Genomic DNA, 18,245 nt, shown 5'->3' with positions numbered 1-18,245 from the left:
GACTATGTTGTATTCCACTGTATTTGAAATTACCAATGTTTTGGAAGTATTTGGGGGATCTGAAGGAATAGGATCTGTTTGACTAGTCTTAGATTTCTTAGTTATTGTTTTCTCATTTAAATGAGCAGTGGTTTTTTGTTTCTGATTTGTGATAGTCATGTCAGGAGAGTTTTTACTTCTAGTAGTGACTGGCATAGCTTGTGCCTCTTATTCATTTGGGAGGATGAAATCCCACATTGCATTTAATTCAACTTCTTCTTCTATTTCGGCTTCTTCTTTGGCTGGTGAGTCTTCTTCTATTTTTTTATAAGACTCAACATTTGAAATGGTGTTCATGGGTTGAGATGCAGAAGGAGGATTTATTTTAAACGAGAAAAAAGGTTTCTTGGGGGCAACAGATTTTGCGACTTGCTTCTTGATTTTGACCATTTCATTAGACATCATTTTTAACACTTTTTGAAGGCCTTCCAGATCAAAATGGTCCTTTTATGCTTTCTTTGAGAATCATCTTTAAATGTTACTTTCTTTGACTTCCTCTCATTTGTTTGTGATCTTTTTTCCAAAGCTATAATCCTTCTTTCTACAGACACGAATTCTTTCATGTTTTCTACAAGGGTAACCTTATTGGCTCTATATATAAAGATTGCAATATTATAAGGAAGAGATGATATGTACCAATCTATTTGTACATCTACTGCAGCTTTTGAGGCAGCTAGGATTTTACTTAACAAGTTGTTAAATCTGGAGTTGAAGTCTTTGATATTTTCATTTGAACTGGCTTTTAATTTGGAAAGATCATTAATCAAGGATGTTGTGGTTCTCCCATCACCAAATTTTGCAAGAAATACTTCGTGAAAAGTATCCCAGTTCCTTATTGAACTTGCCAAAAGGGAAAAATATGAAGATCCAGTAGATCCTTGGAAAGTATAAGGGAACAGTCTGATTACAACATCTTCATGTGCAAATCCATTAATATTTATGGCTAACATAAATTTATTTAGATGTTCTTCGGGAGAGCATCGTCAGGATTGTACTTAAGCAACCATTTTTTCTGGGTTTTCTGGGAGTGCATTTCGATTTGCAACTAAGACAACACCAAGATTTGTCCAAGGTTGAGTGGGTTGATTGGCCATAACTTGAGTTGAGGATTGAGAAACTGGAAAGGTCAGTCCAGAAGTATGTATAGATGACAAAGAACTTACTACTGGGTCAATACTACTAGTACTAATTGGAGAAGTGGATAGTTGAGAAGTCGTGGATTGAGTAGAAGTGAATGGGGAAGTGAATGGATGGAAAGGTGATGTGATCTCACTAGTATCTGATTCAGAACCTGGTGAGGTAACTTTCCTACATTGTGGAGGGATGGGGAACTCGAAAGGGGTTACTCCACAACTTTCACTTTGCAATCTAGTCAATACACCATTTTTTTGTAATAAGGATGTAACACTTTCACCATAAACTTCGGACCTCTATGGCTTCTCAACAGAAATGGATATCTGTTCCAATTTCTGTATCAAATAATGGACATGGGGAGACTCAGGAGTATAATTTGGGAAGGTGGTTGTCTTACTACTTTAGGAGACGAGCGAGATGTTTCTACAACTTCAGATTTCTGATCAGGAGATTCTAAACGAGACCTAGAAGGAGTAGAAGTTGTGGAGGGGTTTTGACTCTTATGAATGTTTTTCGATTGATCTTTATTCTTATATGCCATTCATAGTTGGATGGGCCTCCTTCTAGTGCAAAAATGTTGTGGCTTCATATTTCTTCTGCCCCAACATGGGGGATAACCACCCAGTCTGGATCTTAAGACAACTCCTTTTATGTTTAAAGTGGTGGCTCCGACTGCGGATAATGGGACCAGTTTCCCAGTGTGGGTTTTAAGATGAGAGTGGGTGATTCATGAGTGATTGAAATAGAATAATGATAATCTAAATGATATATTCTATTATCCAAATCTCTAACTGACTTATTCTAATATAAACTCAGGTATTTCTGTATGGTATGGGATCTACAAAGATATCTTCTTAACATGTGATAATAAAGATCAATCACACATAAATAGAGATGATAACATATAAGATAATTTATTTGACTAAAATAGTTATTCAAAGAAATTTATAAAATATATCACATATGTGATGAATTGTATATGAAAATCAACAATTTCAGTTAGGCATCATACAATAGTGCAATTAATGCTTAACAGAAGGGATAAATCTCACATACAATTCATGAGAATAAAGTGTTGTCACTAATTAAATAAAAACAAAATCAACCATACAAGATAATAGTACCATGTGTGCAATGTTCTTCTCATTTGATTAATGACATGGATCAACTCCATTCTTCAAATCGAATTATATCCCAAGAAAAAAATAGTGCATCAACAAAGGAAAGTAGTCTAATATCTAAAAGAAATGATCATGTTCCATAATTTCACCAAATCATTCACAAACATACAATAGTGCATTCTTCGCAAATGCTTTTGATAAAATTCTAGACCCTTCTCTAAATGTATGAGAAAGGCATTAATATTGTTCTAACTAGTGTGAAAAAATAGATTATACAAAATTTGAGGAGGTTTCAAACAATCTTCCTCTTAACTAGTTAAGTAACTATGAAAATAAACAGTGGGTTGATGAGCAGAACTAAGAAGATGATTTTCTATCACTAGCTTCTCCTTCAAATCACATATATCAGTCATTGGTTTGAGTTGAGGAGGTGCACCGAAATGTGTCATGAGTTGTGATGCAAAAATCACATCGGTGAGAGGTGGAAACATCCGCTAATTTGAATGAATTGAGCAGTTAAGTGTCATGATTTGGTTATGCAGCTTCACAAGGTATTGCCAATACAAATCCCAATTGGTCTTGGTCAATTTTGTGATTTCTTGTTTTTGAGCCTCTTCCTTTTCTTGCCAGCTTTTATGCAAAGCATCTAAATCGGGCATTTCTTTTAGATTGCCTTCCTTTACCATGTTGGTGGAAAACAAAGTATGGTTCTCTGCCTTAATTATATTCTTTGATAGGCTGGATACCCTTGCCACTGCTAGCTTAGCTTTCTTGATTATTGCATCCCAATTTGTGAATAGAATGCCATTCTGTGTCTCCTCTATCTTAGGCAGAGTGGCCTTCCTTTCGTCCTCTGTCTCCTACCATTCAATGAACTTTGAGATTTTATTGTTTAGATCAGTGAAATTGATTCTCAAGTTGATCACCTTGTCTGTTAAGTGATCGCTATTAGCCAAATAAGGAGTAATACGTGACATATTTTGGCAGAAGTGTTCTTGTTGTTTCATCAGGAGGGAATTTAGTTCTAGTGCCTCTTTAACGAACTGCACAATATTAGGGACATCCTTATATATTTCCATGGCTTGGTGTAACTTTGGAAGTTGCATGTTTTTAGCCAATATATCGGTTTCATGGTTTATTTTTAGGACCTCCATGCTCTATTGCGATTGGGCAAGCTGCTCAACCTCTTGCCTGTTCGAAATTGTCTTCTCTACTTCGAGTTCTTGCTTGAGTTGTGCAATCCTCTCCTACTTTTCCATTAAAAAAGTAGCGAATTTAGTAGCTTTGTCCATGGTGGTTGTTGCATCTACTCTCGTGAAATGTGACAATCTAGTCAAGTTCTCAGCTGGGTTGAAAGGAATGTCCATCCAAACTATGTCCATTGGCCCATTTCTACGTGGGAGCTCAGGTGTTCCTACTCTTTTCCTTTTCCTTTTTCTTCTAACCACAGCCTTGTGGAGCAAGCTGTAGAACACATCAAGTGGCAGAATTTTAGTCACCTTTAAGACAATCTTTGGTGTGGGCAAAGCAGGGATAATCTCAATCTACTGGAATGTTTTTTCCTACTCATCCATAGGCTTGGATTGCTCATCCATGGATTTGTACTACTCGTCCAAAGACTTGGGCTCTGTATTCTCCTAAACATGCAGAAGAGTTTTTCACTCCACCTTTTCTTAGGTATCTGTAGTTTTGGGAGTGTCTTGCAGTTTCTGATTAAACTGATCCCACTCCTGCTCCATACTACTGCCTTTGACCTTTAAACTTATTTCTGTAGTCAGGGTGCTCATCACTTGTTTCTCAGCTAACTTCCTGCTAGAGTCAGCTACATTATCTATGTCTCGGGCCTTCCCTATATCTAGTGTTTTATCGGTATTTATCTGAGACTCTACCCAAGAACTAGCTCCTTCACTATTAACAGTCACACTGGGTGTGGGATTATCTTCAATTTTTAATAAGTGCATTGGGATTACTTTGAGCCTTTCATTTTTGAATTCTTGAAATTTATCAAAACCTTCAGGACCTAGGTTTGATTTAACCCATTCGAATGCTTGTTCGAAGGATTGGTCTGACTAATAAGTCTTCAAAATTTTGATCATCATGGTTGTATGGCTTAAGCTTTATTGCAGTAGTGATGTTATATGCCACCTTGTCTAGATCAAATTCCTTTTCGTCAATGTATGAAGCCTGAGGTCTTCCATGTTTACTAACTCCTTAGTGGCATGAAAAAAAATTTCTAAGGCAAAAGAACCACACTTGATAGGAATAGAGGGCCATAATAACTTCTTGTTGTCTTTGAGAACTTTAGTTCAGCCTTTTCCCATAGTCTAGTAGGCAATCTGTCTTGCTAATAATTTATCAGAAACATATAAAGGAAGGACATGTGGGTCAGATGTGCTATCAAGAACCCTAATGTAGGTGAACCATTCTTTAATAAAATATTTTCTGACAGCTAGCAAGTCTATTATGGCTTCTTGGGAAAAAATGGGGCTTTCTTATTGAAAATTATTTGATGCAGGGGTAAAACAACAACATCACATATTTTATGGATGTGGGGTATATAATGTGATTCCCATACTTTCTTATGACTGAGATGAATTGGGTAGGGGTCCTTTAAGGTCCATTTCCAACCCATGGTCGAAAATGTTGTGCAAAAAAAGATGGCATCCACAATGTAGACACTAAAATAGAATAGAGGAAGGTTGTCTAGAGAGGAGTCCCTCTTCTGTTGATATTCGATAATGATGGTGGCTAGGTTATCAGATAGGATGGATTCCCAATTCATGATGTGGGAATTAATGCAAGCATCAATAAAATGGATCGATTCTATGGAAAACTTAGTATTATTGGGTAAACCATATAATCTGCCTAACATAGTTGTTGCATAGTTATGGGGGTTTTCCAAAGAGGCTATAGCATACATACCCAATTTGTCAGATTTGAATTTGTTGTCCAATACTCTCCAACCCTAAATCAGCTTGAAGGGGTCCAGGTTCTTCTTTGCGAAGTTGGCTTGAAATTTCTTGTCATAGATATCCTAAGGGTCAAGTATGTGGTACATTTTCTTCAAGTCAACTACTTTGAACAACACTATGAGATCCATTCTTGAATTCTTGAATTGAAAATCTTTAATGATGAGGTTTTTGATCACCCACCTGATCATATCCATGTATGGGAAGATTTCAGCTCTTGCTCCTATCCTATGAAAGAAAGAATAGGAAGCATCCCTAAATTGAAGTCCCGAAGGCTTTGTTGAGTCAGTTGTTGCTCTCATGACAGTGATTTTAGAACGTTCATCCTCAAGCCTATTGTATATGAACTCCCAAGTCGTTGCACCTCCTACAGCGTCATAGACTGTATCTGAGAAAATATGATCCATCTTTGTAAACTCAGATTTAGCAATGCTCTTCTTGCTCTATTTCTGCATCAACTTCCTTAGTGACATGTCTTTTGTAGCTTGCCTGAAATAGATAATATATATCAGCGTAGATGGTATCGGGTAATCAAGACTAAAAGCTTCTATGGAATGACTTTGGATTGTGAGAAAGGATTAATGAGATACTCAACGTAACTACCCATAACTCATAAAATCATTATCTCTCCTCAGGCCATTAAATATTTATTAACCTGTCAATTCGTTCATTTTGATATTAAAATGTAATTATTTCACACACTTTGCTGCTCTTAATTGCACATCACGATCTTTAAATGGATGCAATATAGTATTACCAGATCTATAAAGTGAAATGCGATTTTGAATATCACAATCTCTCATTTTGCAAACCACTAATGGACATTGTAAAGACATAGTTGAATTGCTTGCAAATTTCAGAAGTGCAATTTACGAAATGACAAGGAGTTGTTGATGAGGATATCGCATCAGGATATTTGATTGCTCATCACAATTCTTTAAAGGTGTTTTATGACAGTTACATAGAAAAGTGAAATTTGTGGTTTGCGATGAGCATTTCATCCTTAAGTCATTTTTGATGTTTTTCTAGGTATTTTCTTAGAGTTAGGTATTATTATACTAATCCTAAAAATTTAAAAAGGTTCCCCACTTATATCTCTAGTCTTAGTTATTGTTATTCATAAATGGGGGGGGGGGGGGGGGGGGGTTGTTTCATAGTACAACACCCACCTTCCCATGTGCAGAAATAATTCACTGTATTGTCTCACATACTAATCCCGAGTTGATGACATTGAGTAGTGCTAGTGGAACATATCTTGCTACCTTTCGGATGTAAAACAATCTTTAGATGTATCACTTACCATAGGTGGTGAACCACTAGATGCACTCTTTTATACACCCAACAAAAATGTGAACACTAGAGACAACATGAAGCATTGGGTAAAAGAGCCATTGAATTTTAGGTCGACACCCAATTAGCTGAGTCCCAGTTTTTCTCAATTTTGATAGCCTTCCAAAAACTTGTTTTTCCATTTTCGAACTCTATTTAACCCCTAGCTATACCTATTTCGATCATACTATCTAGATTTTGGCGAAAAGGGTATTATGTGCTTAAGGTATGCGAACTAACTTTAAAAAGTGTCATTTTGTCTTACTCTTAAGTAGTTTCTTAAGCTAAATGTTTCCTTATTGAAATTATTGAGTCAACTGATCGAAGTCTTATGCAGATTTGAAGCAGCTCTACCATTTCCCGTAGACAACTTGGGGTCGCTATTTTCTTGCAGACATTTCGAAATTTCCTGTAGGTGTGGATTTCCTACAACCATCCAAATTTCCTACAACTGTCTAGATTTCCTGCAACAAAATCGACAGTTTGCTATGTTCTACTTAATCTCAGAACAAACGAGAACATGGGTTTTGTGGGGAAGTCCACCTACATGGAAATTTTCCTATTGGTTGCTCTAGAATTATCATCATAACCACCCAAATCTCCAATATCCTTCTCATTGGCTGCATGAGAAAAAGCTCCAGCAGATTTAGCGAAACAATTTGATCCATGCTTTCAGTCACAGATCTGACACAAAAGAGCTATTTTTGATATTTTTCACCTATAATAATAGTAAATAGTTCATTAAGTATTTTTTTCTTATTCATGCAAATCATATTCCTACAAACTTATATAAATACTATTATGTTTTATGCATAAGGGGATTGGTTGGCTGATAAGCGCATTAGATTGTACAAGGCTATGATCTTTTCCATATTAATACAAGTTATATGCTCTATTCATTCTACTAAGTAACCGCTTTTAATATTGAAGGGGTTGTGAATAAGGGAGGGCCCACTTTACTCACAACTCCATTAGTGGTACAAGGGTATTCCTTTAATTATGTTTATGCAGTGATATTGTTGTTGCACAGCTACTATCCTCTTTTCTCGATTCAACAACATATAACGATTGATTTATGGTTAAGATTTATGTGATTCATTTAATCATTTTTAGCTTTCTATTGTTAAATTTATTTCTTTTGGTTGTTTGTTTGATCTTTTATCATTTCTGATCAACATTAGCAATATCATAGCTATAGACGGAGGTGAATCCACTCTATAGACTTGGCTTCCAAGTGTTGATGCATGAAAGAGGCATTAGTGCTATGTATATGTGACTTATTAAATTAGGAAGAACTTGAGGTATCAATCCTGCATATATTTCGCATGACATCTCGCAAGTTTGCTTACCCTTGGTTGATAATTTATGTTGGTAAATTATAAGTCTATAATTTAACTAAACATTTTGGTGTCGTTGTAGGGGAGGTGCTAAGGAATGATGCTGAAATTTTTTTAGTATGATTTCTATTGTTTAAGATTTCAGGACTGGGGGAGTTGAAGTGCTAAGACGTAGGGTAAAGCCTACACACCTGCAAAGTTCTGAATTCACCAAATCCATGCCCTCATTTCTTGGTAAGTAGAAGCTTTTGAATTTGTTAGCATAATAGATAAATAGGGTCCAATATTTACAAATGTCTTTTGTGGTGGTGTGAGCACCACTTCATTCACTAATAAACTGGAAAGAAAGAGGAAGTTTACAAGAAATAAGGTAGAAAAAGAGGAAGAATCTGAACAGGAGGTTTGTGATCCTGAAGATAGCCTAGTCTCTGAGCCTAAGCAGATTAATACTTCCAAAACAAAATATTTTGTTGAAAAATATTTTGTTACTACCCATTTAGAACCTCCTCTTACAAGGAAGATAGTATCTCTACTCAGTGGTCAACCTGAGAAGGAATTCCTCATCAATCCTATCCAAGAACTAGAGTTCTAGACCATTGACTCTAAAGAATCTGTAGTTTATAAGGGTCCTACTTTCTCTTGGATCGACATGGCTCATGAAGAAGGTACGGGTAATACATATGGAGGCCTCATTGAAGAGGAACTAGTCACATTTGAATTTCAGATAAGAGAGATTGTTAGAGCAACTCAGATGAAAAATATTCCTCCCTCGGCTTTGCCTAACTTTCACGGTGTCTCTAGTGAAGGTCCTGATGCCTTCTTATTTGAATTTGATGTATTGTGAAGAAGCTACAACTATTATTCCAATGCCTCAGAAGTTGAAGTTGTTTCTTGCTACATTAAAGGATACAAATCTCAGGTGGTTTATGTAGTTGGGCTCAAACTCCATTACAACATGGGATCAAATGAAGAAGGTATTCCTGAAAAAGTACCAAGATTATTGTAAAACTAGGGACCTCATGGAAGAAATTTTTGGCATGAGTCAAAAGGAAGAGGCGAGCATTGAGGACTTGGTGGAAATATTTCAGTATAATCTGTATAGATCCAATATGAACCAACTGAGCGAAGAAACCTTGAGAAACATTTTACTCAGGGCAATCAGACCAGAATATCTAGAGGTTTTGAACCTAATGGGAGCAAGTTTTGTATCAAAATTTATCTATGTTGATGTGTGTGAGTTGCGAAAATGTTATTCACGAGGAAATTCTAAGGTTGAAGGAGGATGAAGAGACACTTCTTTTAGGATTGTCAAATTAGTTGTCGAAGCTTAAGTAACCAGAGCTGAAATTGGTAACTTATTTGAAAATTTTAAGACTGATAATCTTAGCACTTTATCTTCATTGGATGTTTTGCAAGATAAGAAGAAACAAAAGGAATAGTAAAAATCCCTAGCCATATTCTTCTCCAAATTCACTAAGAAACATTCTCTAAGGCAATGCCCTACTGACAGCATAGAGGTATTTCAGATTTGTGAAGCCGAGCATTCTACTAATCAACGTCCCTCTCTTCCTGATATTAAAGTAGCCTATGCAGTAGATCATGAAGCTGTCCATGAACTCTATGCAATGACACCTCAACGACCATGGCAACCATGTCCTACAGGTATGTCACAGTCACATTTTCAATTTTTGTATGCTAATAATCATATGTGGAATGTTCTAATGCCCTGGCAGCCTTGGCCCCCTCAACAACCTTAGCAGGGGAAATTTTCTTATCCTATTGCAAAGAATTTTCCACCTTAGAACTTTTATCCACCACATCCCATTTCAAAACCAATGGTGCAGCTACAACAATAGCAACTTCAGTTGCTTGCACCACCAAATCAACCTCATCCCACACAACTTCCTGCTCAGCCAGTATCTAACCCTAATATTAAAACCATCCAATATGCTCACAATACTCGATTGGTCACATATCCCACTTTTCCTACTTATTGTATTGCCCCACAGCCTCTGCAGGAAGTTTATGTTCCTTTACTACAAGAATTTCCTATGTCACTGTAGGAAATCAAACTCCGATTTGGAAAAGTGGGGTATTAGAAGATATTGTCATCACATTGGATTCTTGGGAATACCCTGCAAAATTTTATGTTCTTCGACCTAAAACTAACTTGGGAGGGTATCCTTTCATCTTGGGGAGGTCGTGGTTAGCCACAAAAGATGCCTACATAGGGTGTAGATCATGGAATATGACTATCACTCACAGGGCTGAAACAAAGCATATTAATTTGTATCCCCTATTAAACCGCTCTTAAGATTAGAAAATATACAGTGGGTTGAAGAAGAGGAGAATGATTTAGAATGTACCCAACCAGTTTTAACAATATCCCAAGCCATGAGCCTTATGGAAAACTTAGAAAAAAATCTTATAAATTGTTATATTTATAATCCTGACTTTTCGCAGCATGAAGAATGACAGTTTAGTCATAATATTTATGAACACGCAAGGGTGTAAATAAATAAAAATATAAATAAAGTAGATGTATGGTAAATAAATAAAACCTCTTTTTATACTTACTCCAAAGGTATGGTGTTATGAAACCAGCTCAGAAAAAAGATAGAAAAGATAGATCAATGCCTTAGAATTCAGCCTCTTCGAGGGGGCAGCCTCCTTTATATTACACAAATGAACAATTCTTTGATGATACAAATAAAAAGACCTTCTTTATATATATAGGAGTATAAGGGGCCATAATATAATCAGGGCTGACATAACAATAATAATGTAAGGGCACAATAATAACAATAGTGGGCTTCTATGGGGCGCAATAGTAACAATATGGGCACTACATGGGTACATCAATATAATAATGGGGTTGTACTAATAAAAATAATGAGTTACACTAGTAGTATAGAGGCCTAACATGCTCCTCTCCTTCAAAAAGTGTTGTCCTCAACGCTTGAGTAGTTCTTGATGCTTGTGTATAAAATTCTTGTCCCCCCATGTGGAATCTTCAGCAGGTAAGTTCTTCCACTTGATGAGATACTCTAAAATTGATCGATTTTGTAGCTGTCAAGTTCTTGTTTTTGTGACTGCTCCAGGTTCCAATATGATTTTTCCTTCCTCTTCAATCTCTGGCAATATTGTTTGAATTGGGATCTTTTGCAACTTTTGAATAAGTGGCCATACTTCTTCATCCTTCTTCCATTCATCCCTTGCTTCATTTATCCAATCTAGTTGGATAATAGAAATAGCACAAAACAATGCTTCCACATCCTCATCCTTTCTTGAGAGTGCATCTGCAAAAAAAAATTTCTTCCATTTTCTATAGATGATGTCAAAGTCATAATCCATCATATTTGTGACACATTTTTTCTGTTCTTATAAAGATAATAGTTGTTATAAAACTATCATGATCCATTTTTACCTTGAATTGTCTTTCCATTCAGTAAGGTCTCCATTTCTTAACCACCTGTAGTATTGCCAACATTTCCTTCTCATAAATAGCTTGCTTGAGATGTAGCAGTAAAAATACCCAATCACCTACATCAAAACATTTTTCACTACGATGTTGATCTACCTATTGTTTCATTCAATTTTGCACCAAAGCAACATTATCCTTTAAAAGTTGGAGAACTTGTTGTTGATGCTCGATTTGATCTTCCACTGCTTGAACCTTTTGCTTCTTGATGTGTCCTATCTTTAGAGTTTGAGGAGTGGTAATTTCTTCCAATCCTTTACAAGATATGGTCGGATTCATTTCTTGATGCTCAATGTGATCTTTCACTTCTTGAACATTTTTCTTCTTGATATGTCCTTATATATTGATAGTTTGAGGAGTGGTAATTCCAACCAATGAATTACAAGATATGGTTGGATTCATTTATTCTTTCTCGATGTGATGTTTCACTTCTTGCACCTTTTTCTTCTTGATATGTCCTTCTATCTTGAGAGTTTGAGGAGTGGTAATTCTTGCCAATGCTTTACAAGATATGGTCTAATTCATTTCTTCTTTCTCTGGGGTTGGGTGCTAGCGTATATCCTCTTCTTTTGATGTTTCTTAATCCTTTTCTTCCTCCTCTTGATACTCTATGTAAAATAATTTCTTCTCAGCATACTTATGACCCTTAGTTCATTTGTTATCACAACTGTAACAAAGCCCTTTTTCTCTTTTTTCTTCCAATTGTTGTGGCGTAACCCTTGTAGGTTGTGGAAGCCTAGGAGAAACAACACTTCCATCTTTATAGTTGTGAGGGGTAGAATTCCTTGTTGCCATAATTTTACTTTCCACTATGTAAGAAAGCCCTTTTACTCTTTCCAATTGTTGTGGTGTTGCTCTAAAGAAGGCGTTTCTCTTTGTATCCTCATAATGTGCTATCATTTCCTCCATCAAAATTGACGATGTAATAAGTTGTTTACGAGAACAAAGCCCTTTATACCATAAAAATTGATCCAGTTCTAAATATGAAGATGCAATGCATACCTTTTGTAACAGTGGTACACCATGTAGATCAAAATATTTCTCCATTTGTAGTATCCAATTTACATGGTCCTTGCCATCAAACTTCATCTCACTTTTTCTTGATTTTAGGAGCTCGATCTTGAAACGACTATAACTCTATACTTTCATATTTTTAAGTTCTAAAATTGTGACCTGTAGTAGCCCTCTGTGTACTCTTTCCAATGCCACCATTCTGATCGAATTTACATTCTCCAAGAAAGAGTTATTCACAATCTCCCAAGATGACCTGATTATATAACTTTTCAGAAGAGCAAATTTGTATAAAGTTCCACGTGTCACTGTTTTTGCCTTTTAGTCTAAAAAATATACACAGAAGCTACAGTTCGTCCTCTTTCTGCAACTTCTTATGAAATTGCAATATGATGCTCAAAATAAATGTTATGATGATTTTCCCAAGGTCACCTGTTTGGAATGTAATTCAGGAGTCTGCAAAAAGACCAACTTCCTCAGATCATATCTCCATAAATATAGTGCTAAAAGCTTTGAAATTCAGACCCAAGGTTCTGCGATTTCTTCTCAAATGGGTTTTTTTTTTTCGCTTCTGAAATGTTGTAGAAAAAAGGTTATAGCGAAAATGCCATGATGACCTATTTGGAGCAGCGAAACCCTAGAATCCAAAAGCTCTGATACCAAATGTTATGAAACCAGCTCACAAAAAGATAGAAAAGATAGATCAACGCCTTGAATTCAGCCTCTTTGACAGGGAAACCTCCTTTACATTACACAAATGAACAATTCTTCGATGATACAAATGAAAAGACCTCATTTCTATATATAGGAGTCTAAGGGGTCATAATATAATCAGAGCCGTCATAACAGTAATAATGTAAGGGCACAATAATAACAATAGTGGGCTTCTATGGGGCACAATAGTAACAATATGGGCACTACATGGGTACATCAATATAATAAGGGGGTTGTACTAATAACAATAAGGGGTTACACTAGTAGTAAAAGGGCCTAACATATGGTAAATAAATAAAAATATAAATAAACTAGAGGTATGGTAAATAAATAAAACATATTTCTATATTTATTCCATAACCCTCTTATTTAAGAAGGCTCAAAAAAAAGTTTTATTAAGTGAATCCTATGGGCCAAATACCATATTTATAAAAGAGGCATGGTAAATTAATAAAAATATAAATAAACAAGAGGTATTGTAAATAAATAAAACATTTTTATATGTTTACTCCATAAGTCACCTTATATTTAAGAACACTCAAAAAATGCATTATATTTAGGTGAAGCCTATGGGCCAAATAACATGGACCAAATTATTATTAATACCATGCAAAAAAACATTATTAACTTTAATATTAGTATTAATAAAAATAAAGATGACATGTGGTATTGACCCATGGTATTCACGTGGAATGTAGCCTATTTAAAGGGGGGAATTAAGACACCATAGATCTATCTTTACTCTGGATCTACTAAGGGCCGAGAGGGATCAAATATCGTGATATGAAAACTAGCATAGAGTAAAAAAAAATTGATCCCTCTCGGGGCTTGGTAGATCAAGAGTAAAAATGGATCTTGTAATTTAATGTCACTTAAACATTTTAACTTGGTTAAAATAAAAAATAAAATAAAAATAAATTATTAATTTTATTAATTTTTATAAATTACTAATAGTAGTTTTTAAGCTCTGGGTTTATGATAACCCATGGTATTGACCCATGGTAATACCATAGTATTCATGTGAGAATAGACTATTCAAAGGGTAAATTTTATTAGCTTAGATCCATCTTCATTTCGAGTCTACCAAGTTCTGAGAGGGATAAATAGATTTCATCACTCTAAGAGTGGTAGCTGTGGAGTTAAGTTGGATATAGGTTGGTTTTTATGATAATGAAGATATTAAATAGACTTAGGAAACTATATTGTAGAAAACATCTTAAGGTGAATGGTTAAAGCTACATTTGTCACTTCACAATATTTAGTAAAAAATACCAATATCTCCATTAATATTGGTTTTTTTTTTTATTTAACAAAAAAAAATTCCACATCACCCTCATAGAAGAGAGATAGTCACTCTTAGATTTCCCACCATTTTTCAAACGTTCTCAATATGATATATTCATCAAAAAGTTAAGGTAATGATGTTGGATTAGTTCTTTGAAAAATATGTTGGTTTGTACAACCTTTCATCTTCTCTGTGATTTTTAGTTTGTCATAATGATCTATAAGGGTTGGGCCACTGCACCATATTGTACTAAAAGGTGAACATTATGCACCAAAAAGGAAATCAAACCATATTTTATAACACTATTAAGAAATTCAAGACATATGAAGGTAGTGAATTATGCTAATAAGCAATTTAGATTGGGAAAGACATAATTAAATTTTATTATTTAATTGAACATTTCCAATTAAAATAATAATAAATCTACATTATATATTTATATATTGATTGGAAGGCTTTTAACAATGGTCACTTTTTTCCATTAGATCCCCTTCAGGCCTTTGGGATACCTACTACTTTCTTATATTATATAGTTGGGGATTCCTACTTGTTGGTGTGTTGGGGAAAACAAACTTGATGTGTCTTTTTTGATCTCACAGTTGGAGTCTATGGAATAAGAAAGAAATTTGATAGCTTGAAAAAAGTGGTAGAGAAAAGATTAATCTCTCTTACCTTTACAGAATTAGTGGTCAAGATCAAAACCTACAAGGACTTTGTTGTGGAATATTATCAAAAATAATAGAAGGGTATGAAAGAGTGTACAGTAAGAAACTTGACAAACATGGGCACCGAAACTTGCAACATTGTTTGTAGGAAGAGAAAATTATGTTTCATTTTTCTAAACATATATGTTAGTATATTACAGTTTAATGAATATGTTTTCCTATTATCATATATGGTTTTATACTTTAACAAAACATTCTGCAAGACTTCACAATGTTTTATTATTTAGTGAAAAATTCACCATGACTTTACAAGATAATATAATATGGTGAGAGATTCGCCAAAAAAAATATTATTGATAAAATCACCTCCCATTTTTCCTATGTCATGGGGATTCACCCATTATTATACATATAAATTTAGGGTGGTTCTTAAAATTTTCCATGGTATTCACCCAAATACTTTCATTCATCATATTTACATCAAGGGCAGTGCCAAACCCATAAGACAATCTCAAAGGAGGATGAATCTCGCTTTAAGAGAAATTGTGAAAAATGAATTGTAGAAATTGTTAGATGTGGGGTTCATCTATCCTATTTAAGATAGCCAGTGGGTGTCCCCATTTGTTATTGTCCCTAAAAATAATGGTAAATGGAAAGTGTGTGTATATTATAGGGAGCTAAACAAAGCTACATTAAAATACCACTTTCCCTTGCCTTTTATAGACCAAGTGTTGGACACTTTAGCAGGGAAGAAGTATTTTTCCTTCCTAGATGGATTCACCAGGTACAGTCAAATCAGGATAGCTCCAGAGGAATAAGAGAAGACAACATTCACATTTCTCTAGGGTACTTATGCATATAAGGTACTACCATTTGTTTTATGTAACGCACCAACCACATTTCAAAAGGCAATACTTGGTATTTTCTCTAATTGTTTGCATGATTGCGTAGAGGTATATATGGATGATTTTACAGTAATAGGTGATACTTTTGAAGAAGTTTTACAAAATATTAGGAAAGTTTTGCAGAGATGTAGAGAAACTAATATTTCATTGAGTAATAAAAAGTGTTTTATGATTATCACTAAGGGAATTGTTTTGGGACATCATGTTTCTGCTGTAGGAATCAAAGTTGATTCAGCTAAAATCGAAGTAATTGTAAAAATGCCCCCACCAACCAATCAAAATGGAGTACGAAGTTTTCTTGGACATGCAGCTACTACATAAGGTTTTTTGAGAACTTTACAAAGGTAGCCTTGCCATTGTTTAAATTATTAACTAAAGAATCTAAATTTCATTGGAGTGATGAATGTCAAGTTGCTTTTGATACACTCAAGGAAAATCTTTCATCAACACTAGTCTTGAGAGGTCCAGATTGGAAATTTCCCTTTCACATTTCCATTGATGCCTCTGATCCAGCTATAGGAGCGGTATTGGGCCAAAAGAAAAGTCTCGTAACCCATGCTATTTATTTTGTTAGTAAAAATTTAACTCCTGTAGAGCTGAATTACACCGTAACTAAGAAAGAATTCCTTGTTGTAATTTATGTTATTAACAAGTTTAGACATTACATCACTGGTTACAAAGTTTTTGTACATACTGATCATTCTCCTATTCGATATCTCATGAACAAACCAGTCACTAATGGCAGGGTTAGTGGGTGGATGTTGCTTCTGCAGGAATTTGACATCACAATATTGGACAAGCCAAGAAAAGAAAATCAGGTAGTTTATTTCCTATCTAGGCTTAACCATGCAGGTGAGGATGTTCACGGTAATGATAACTTTTTCGATGACAATATATTTTCCATATATCTTAAAACACCTTGGTTTTCAGATATGGTCAACTACCTTGCTGCAAGAAAGTTACCCCCCTACTTCTCATCTAGTCAGAAGAAAAGAATTATTAGGAAAAGTGCTAATTAATCTTGGATAACAAGAAACCTCTTTTTCCCCAAACCTGATTTCATTATTTGCAAGTGTTTCAGGGAACATGAGATGTATGATATCTTGAGAGATATCATGATGAACCTTGTGGAGCTCACTTTGCAGATAATCGGACAACCTATAAGATCCTTCGCTAAGGTTATTATTGGCCAAGTCTTTTTAATTATACAAGGGAGTATGTCTGGAAGTGTGATAGTTTCTAGAGAATAGAGCGGCTTGTTCAATCAGATGAGATACCCTTTCAGTCACAAGTTCTCTTAGAACCATTTGAGAGGTGGGCTCTTAATTTTGTAGGTCCCATCAATCCCATGTCCAAAGGTAAGAAGTATATTTTAGTTTGTACTGACTATGTGATGAAGTGGGTGGAAGAAAGAGCACTACATAAAGAAAAAAAGAACTCAGTGGTAGAAATTCTTTTTTTATATATTTTTGTAAGATTTGGGGTACCTAGGGAAATAGTTACTGATCATGCTGCTCATTTTGTGTCAACGCTTATGCGGGGGATTGTACAAAAATATCAGATTGCCCATTCAAAGTCCACCCCTTATAATCCACCAGCCAATGGGCAAGTGGAATAAAAAAAATAAGGTATTGGAGATAAATCTTACAAAGATAATACAACTACATAGAAAGGATTGGTCTGATTGACTTCTTGAGGCATTGTGGGCCTACAGGATCACATGGAGAAACACCACTGGCTTCTCTCCATATGAATTGGTGTATGGAAAATAGGTTTTACTACCCATTGAATTTCATATCAGAACTTTCAAGATGGTAGCAGATTTGGGTATAGAACTTGATGAGGCATAGCAGTAGAGGATCTTGTATCTCAATGGGTTGGTTGAGATTAGGCAGGATTCTTTTTAGCATACTGACTTGATCCAAAAAAAACGGCTAAATGACATGACAGATACATAAATAAGAAGCAGTTTAAAGAGGGAGTCTCGGCATTGTTGTATGATTCAAGATTTAAAAACTTCAAAGGGAAATTCAATACACATTGGTTGGGTCCCTATGAAATTGAGAATTTTTTTGACAATGGATCTGTCTGGGTTAAAAAAAATGATAATAGGAATGTTTCCGGAAAAGACTCAATTTATATAAAAAAAAACCCCAATCCAAGGAGGAATTTATGGAAGAAATTGTGAAGAAGAAAGAGCTAGAAATGGCAAGAGAAGGAGTTGTTACTTCTACTACCTCTTCTTGATTTTTTGT

Source organism: Pinus tabuliformis, chromosome 1_2, assembly GCF_031772625.1.
Source record: "Pinus tabuliformis cultivar Carrire ecotype Pingquan chromosome 1_2, CPIR1, whole genome shotgun sequence".
NCBI lineage: Eukaryota > Viridiplantae > Streptophyta > Pinopsida > Pinales > Pinaceae > Pinus > Pinus tabuliformis.
Note: the sequence above shows the minus strand (reverse complement) of the source record.